This window comes from Furipterus horrens, unplaced genomic scaffold (assembly GCF_987537825.1).
Source record: "Furipterus horrens unplaced genomic scaffold, mFurHor1.1.pri manual_scaffold_6, whole genome shotgun sequence".
NCBI classification, from domain to species: Eukaryota; Metazoa; Chordata; class Mammalia; order Chiroptera; family Furipteridae; genus Furipterus; species Furipterus horrens.
Genome location: NW_028327176.1, coordinates 67,334,567 through 67,341,568, shown reverse-complemented (window position 1 = coordinate 67,341,568; position 7,002 = coordinate 67,334,567). Strand labels below are relative to the sequence as shown.

Sequence of the window (7,002 nt, the reverse complement as noted above, 5' to 3'; positions counted from 1 at the left end):
CTTTTGATTACCAAAGCCTTCTAGTATACTTTGATATCAGTTAGCAGTAGCATGACACCTCCAACTCTGTTCTTTCTTCTCAAGATTGCTATGGTCTTTTGTGGTTCCATAGAAATTTTGGAATTATTTTAGTTCTGTGAAAAAATGCCATTGGGTTTTTTTGTTTTTTGGTTTTTTTTAATGAGAGAGAGAGAAATCTGTCATTCCACTTATTTATGTCTTCACTGGTTGATTCTTACATGTACCCTGACCAAGAATTGAGACAACACTCCAAACAACTGAGCCACCCAGCCAGAGGTCATTGGTATTTTGATAGGGATTAAATCTACACATTGCTTTGGGTAGTATGGGCATTTTAATTATGTAAAATTTTTCTGTCCATGAGCAGGTATATGCTTCCATTTATTTGTACCTTCTTCAATTTCTTTCTTTGATGTCTTATGATGTTTTGAGTTACAGATCTTTTACCACCTTGGTTACATTTATTCCTAGATATTTTATTTTTTTATGCAATTGTAAATGGAACTGTTTTCTGAATTTTTATTCCTGATAGTTTGTTACTGTTGTATAAAAATGCAACCAATCTGAGTATTAATTTTGTATCCTACTACTTTAATAAATTTATTTTTCAGTTTTAATATTTTTGGTGGAATCTTTAGGGTTCTCTCTATATAGTATCATGTCATCTGCAAAAAGTGACAGTTTTACTTCTTATTTTCCAATTTGGACGCCATTTATTCATTTATTTAGTCCAAATGCTGTAGCTAGGACTTTCAATGTAATGTTGAGTAAAAGTGGTAAATGGACATCCTTGTCTTATTCCTGATTTTTGAGAAAATGCTTTTAGCTACTCCTTATTGCATGTGATGTTAGCTGTGGTTTTGTCAATATGGCCTTTATTATGTTTAGGTACATCCCCTCTATTCCCATTTTGCTGAGAGTTCTTATCATAAATGGATGCTGGATTTTGTCAAATGCTGTTTCTGCCTCTATTGATATGATCATATCATTTTTTATTCTTTTTATTTGTGTGGTGTATCACATTAATTGATTTGTGAATAATGAACCAATCTTGCATCCCAGAAATAAATCTCACTTGATCATAGTGTTATGATATCTTTAATGTATTGCTGAATCCAGTATGCTAACGTTTTGTTGAGATTTTTTGCATCTATATTCATCAGAAATATTCATCTCTAATTTTCTTTCTTTGTAACATCTTTGTCTGGTTTTGGAATCAGGGTAACACTGGCCTCATAAATAAGTTTGTGAACCTTCTCTTCTTGGCAATTTTTTATTTTTTTGAATAGTTTGAGAAGAATAGGTGTTAATTCTTCTTTGAATGTTGGTAGAATTCACCTGTGAGGCCATCTGGTCCAGGACTTTTGTTTGCTGGGAGTTTTTTGATTAGTGATTTGATTTTGTTAGCAGTAATTTGTCTGTTCAGATTTTGTTCTTCTTGATTCAGTCTTTGAAGATTGTATGTTTCTAGGAATTTATTCATTTCTTCCAGATTGTCCAATTTGTTCACATATAGTGTTTATAGTATTTTCTTATAATTATTCATATTTCTGTGGTGACAGTTGCCACTTTTCCTCTTTCATTTCTAATTCTATTTATTTGAGTCATCTCTCTTTTTTTCTTGATGAGTCTGGTTAAAAGTTTATCAATTTTGTTTATCTTTTCAAAGAATCATATCTTAGTTTCACAGATCTTTTGTTATTAGTTTTTTAGACTATCTTATTTGTTTCAGCTCTGATCTTTATTATTTTCTTCCTTCTACTCACTTTGGACTTTCTTTTTCTAGTTCTAGGTGTAAGATTAAATTGTTTATTTAAGATTTTTCTTGTTTCTTGAGGTAGGCTTGTATTGCTATGAATTTCCCTCTTAAAATTGCTTTCATGGTGTCCCATAGATTTTGAGTCACTGTGCTTTCATTTTCATTTGCTATTTCCTTGTTGATTTACTGTCTGGAAGGTTTATTTATTGGTGACAATGGGGTGTTAATGTCCTTACTATGGCAGTATTGCTGTCAATCTCTCCCTTTATGTCCATCAATATTTGCTTTATATATTTAGGTGTTTCCATGTTGGGTGCATTAAATGTTTACAAGTATTATATCCTCTTTTTGGATTGATCATTTATTTTATCATTACGAAATGTTCTTCTTTGTCTCTATTATAGCCTTTGTTTTAAACTCTATTTTTGTCTAAGTATTGCTACTCTGGCTTTTTTGTTTCATTTCCATTTGCATGAAATATCTTTTTCCATCCTTTACTTTCAGTCTATGTGTGTCTTTCAATCTGAAATGAGTCTCTTGTAGACAGCATATGTAAGGGTCTTGTTTGTTTTCCCTTCAGCCTCCATATGTCTTTAATTAAAGTATTTAATACATTTGCACTTAAAATAATTGTTGATAGATATGTAGTTATTGCTATTTTATCATTCATATTTATGTTCCTTTTTGTTTCTTCTTAAAGAACTCCCTTTTACATTTCTTATAATACTGGTTTGTTGATCATGCACTCCTTTAGTGTTTTCTCATCTGAGAAACTCTTTATTTCTTCTTCAATTTTAAATGATAGCCTTGCTGGGTAATCTTGGTGGTACATCCTTGCTTTTCATCACTTTGAATATTTCATGCCAATTCTTTCTGGCCTGCAAAGTTTCTTTTGAGAAATTAGCTGACAATCTTATGGGGACTCTCTTGTAGATAACTAACTGCTTTTCTTTTACTGTTTTTAAGCTTATTTTTGTCCTTAACCTTTGGCATTTTAAATACAAAGCATCTTGGTTTGGGATCTTTGGGTCATCTTGTTTGGGACTCACTATGCCTCCTAGATTTGTGTGCCTATTTCCTTCACTAGGGTAGGAAAGTTTTCAGTCATTATTTCTTCACATAGATTCTCAACCCTTTGTTTTTCTTCTTTCAGTAGTCCTATGATGCAACTTTTGTTACATTTCATATTCTCCCAAAGGTCCCTTAAACTATCCTCATTTATTTTTGGATTCTTTCTTCTTTTTGCTGTTCATATTGGATGTTTTCTGCTATCTTGTCTTCCAAATCACTGATTTGATCCTCTGCTTCATCTCATCTGCTATCGACTTCTTCTAATGTGTTCTTCATTTTAATTATTATAGTTTTAATTTCAGATGGGTTCATTTTTATGGTTTCTATGTCTTTTTTTAATGCATGTTCCTTTTTATTTATTGTATTTTACTATTATTTTTTAAACCCTCACCTGAAGACATTTTTTCATTGCTTTTAGAGAGAGAGGAAGGGAGAGAGCGAAACATCGATATAAGGGAAAAACATCAATTGGTTGCTTCCCATACACGTCCAAATTGGGGATCAAACCTGCAGCCCAGGTATGTGCCCTGACCAGGAATCAGACCCTCAGTCTTTGGGTTATGAAATGATGCTCCAACCAACTGAGCCACAATGGCCAGGGCTAGGCATGTTCCTTTTTAAAAAGTGAGAGGCTTCTTAGGTTCTTAAAACCAGATTCTCCAATACTTTTTGATGACATGCTTGCAGAATCCCAGCTTAGTGGTCTGGGAGATGCCACATAAGTGTAATGATAGGAAATAGGATGTAGTGTGTGGGGCTGGTGGAAAGGACCAAACAAATATCCAGCGGAAGGCAAAACCCTGAAAGAGAAAAGGTGAAATCTTTCAGACTGTTGTTATGAACATACTCTGGAAAGAATTTTTTTTAGTAAACATCGGTAGAGCTGATTTAATTTTGGTGAGAGATTGTTGCTTTCTTAAAGCTGGGCTAGCTCTGATTCTGATCATAGGATGAGATGAGGCTAGGCTTTATATTGATAGAGAGCTCTGATGTGATGCTGAGGCCTGGATCAACTTGGTAATGCAGCAGAGCAATGAGTCATTCAGAGGCCAGGAGGGCTGCCAAGTCCTCAGAGATGAACTTCTTGAAGAGTTTTCAGAGAGGAAGTTTTGAGGTGCAGCAGGAAATGCAGACGGTGAAAACCTCAACTTTGCCATCTGTTAAGCCTGTAGACTCTTGGCCAGTTATTCTCTGAGGATGTTTCCAGACCTTAAAATTAATTAAAAAGTGCCCAAAGCACTTTCAGTGAATAGCCTAACTACTGAAACTGTCACAGTATATGAGAATTCAAATGGGGAGGCCCAAATCTCTGTGACAGGCTGCTGGAGAGCTGCTGAGATATAAAGAGGCCATTTTGTGCACTGCCACTGTGATGCCATCATGTTTCTGGATCATAATGTTCCCATTACCTGATTCTAGGTATACCACAGGAATCAGTGGGGTCTGAGGTTAGCTTGGCTGCTTGCTGAGCTAGAACAGATATCACCCCAGCATGCTCATCTGACTGGGTCCCAGGTTAAGTCCTTATGAATCTATGCACAGGACTCCAACAATGGATAGATTCTTCATTCACTCACGTGTCCTCTTAAGTGCTGTTCCAAAGTCGCCTCCATCCTGCCAGCCATCCTCTAGACCTCTATGTCTTTTTTTAATGCTTTCTATCTCTTTGTTGAAGTTCTAAGTTCCTTGAGCATCCTTATAACCAGTGTTTTGAACTCTGTAGCTGGTAGTTTTCTTGCCTCCATTTATTTAGTTCTTTTTCTGGAGTTTTGTATTATTCTTTCATTTGAGACATGTTTCTTTGTATCCTCATTTTGGCTGACTCCCTGTGTTTGTTTCTATGTATTAGGTAGAGCTGCTACATCTCCCAGTCTTGGCAGAGTAGCCTTATGTATAAAATAGTAGGTTTCCTGTGGGCCCAGTGGTGCAGTCTTCCTGTTCACCTAAGTCAGGTGCTCCATTGGTGTTCCTTGTGTACACTGTCTATGTTCTCTTATTGCAGTTGAACCTTGATTGCTGTTTGCAAGTTGGTGGGTGGGGCTGACATTCAGGCTGACTAGCTGTGAGGACTGGTCTTTAATACAGGGGACAAGTGGTTGTGTGGCAGATGAACTTCATGAAGCAGGATTCACTTTAGGTGGACTGTTGAGTCCACCTTTGTGTTTGTTGTTTCTGGCACTAATTGGGTGGTGTTCTGTTGTGGTCTGAAGCCAGCAACCAGGTTATGGGTTCTGAAGCCTCTTGGCAGGGGCTCCAGAGCAGGCTAAAGTCAGCTGCTCTCTGTGTCCGGCCTGGAGCCACTTGGTAGGAGCCACAAAGTAATGTGTGGTTGGTAGCTGCCTGTGCATGGATTAGAGGACCCTGGGAGTGGTTGTGCTGTGAACCAAGGCTGGCTTCCACTAGTGCTGGGTTTGGGGCAATGTAGCAAGAGGTACGGGGAACTCTGAGGCCAGCTGCTGCTTGCTTGGAGTTTATGGACCTTTGAGAGATTTTAGGAAAGTTTGCAATGCATGGCCAAGGCTTGCTGCTTGTGTGGATTAATTATAAAAGAGGTTTCAGCTAGGTGACTGAATTAGGTAGGGCAAGAGCAGTATTAGGCAGATTAATAGACAGCTCTAATTTCATGTGGCCTATGCCCGAAGGCTCTGTGGGGTAAGGGCTCAACAAAAGCACATGGCACCTGCAGTCACATTAACTGGAGAGAGCTGCACCTCCAGTCCTCATCCAATTCAGTACCTGCTTGTAGGTCCCTGGTCCTTTGTAAGCTGCTGCCCCAGCCTTGGAGCTCAGAGCAAGTGAGTCCATCAGCAACTAAATTCTTGCTTGACCCTTTAAAAGTAATACATGGCATTCCACCAATCCTCTGTCCCACCCAGACAGAATCCCTGCTAATTTTCACAGTGAGATATTGTGGGGACTCCTCTTCCCGACATTGGTAGTCTGAGTTGGGGAGCCCAGTGTGCGACTGGGACCCCTCACTCTCAGGGGCACATCTGAAGCTGAGATATCTCTCCTTATTCTTAACTACCATGCAGGGGTGTGAGACCAGCTAATTTCATGTCTGCCCTTCCTATCAGTTTCCATGTGGCTTCTTTATATCCTTAGCTATAGGAGTTCTGTTCAGTTAGTCTTCAGGTGGTACTCTAGGGTGGTTGTTCTGTAATTTAGTTGTAATTTTGATATAGTCGTGGGAGAAGCAAGCACAGTTTACCAACTCCGTCATCTTGACTGGAGGTCAAAACTGAATGTTTGAACTGGGCTAAACCAAATGGCTACATCCTGATACAGTTCCTGGAACTGGTTCTGCATCATTGAACTCTCTATTAAAAAATAAAATTTTCACCTAGCAATAGACGTAAGCAATTAATCAGGTATAGCATATGGTAAGTCTGCTTGTCAGCACCATCACGCATCTTTTAAAACAACTTGTAATCCTTTTGACAGCCCTCCTTTTTTTGTCTTTATACACTGTGTCCCTTTCTTTTCCCCTTGGAACATAGTTGGTTTTCTACCCAAATCTGTGTCTCCTGGATTGCAATTCCTAAAAAACTGCCATCAAATAAAGCTTTTGTTTCTCTTGCAATTCTTGGTCAAAATTGATTTCCACACCCCTCCAAGAGGTGTCCTTGAACTCTGAGGAATATTCAGTCATGCCTCTCTTGAAGCTTCTAGGCTCTTTGTTAATAGTTTTCTTATATCTCATCATGTTACTGGTTTTCTTTGTTAATTTGTTTTAAAGTATCCTCTTCAGTGAGACCATTTGGTCCTTCAGGGCTAGGACCATGTCTTAGGTGGGCTCTAGAGTCTGAGAGCCTAGGTTCTAATCTTGGCTTTGGTACTTCTTAGTCATGAAATGTTGGGCAGCTTACTTCATTTCTCTAAGGTTTTGCACGCCTTGCCTTCCTTAGATAAGAAACGGGAATAAGAAGATCCTATCTCAAAGGGGTGTTTTCAAGATAAAAATGAATTAATTTGTGTAAAGCTCTTAGCATAATACCTGGCACATAATAAGCACTCAGCAAATGTTTGTGCAATTTAATACAATGGATAGAATGAGGGCCTGAATCTACATGTGTGAAGACATGCCCCACAGCTTCCAAAAGAATTTAATTTGTGTGGCACTGTCTCTTCCATCTGAGCTGCCCTCTGCC

General features: G+C 38.1%; 1 pseudogene; it reads right to left on the bottom strand.

Annotated features, from left to right (window-relative positions):
- Nucleotides 1–4,138: 4,138 nt before the first annotated feature.
- On the bottom strand, nucleotides 4,139–4,464 carry LOC150006377 (ragulator complex protein LAMTOR5 pseudogene; annotated as a pseudogene).
- Nucleotides 4,465–7,002: the final 2,538 nt, after the last annotated feature.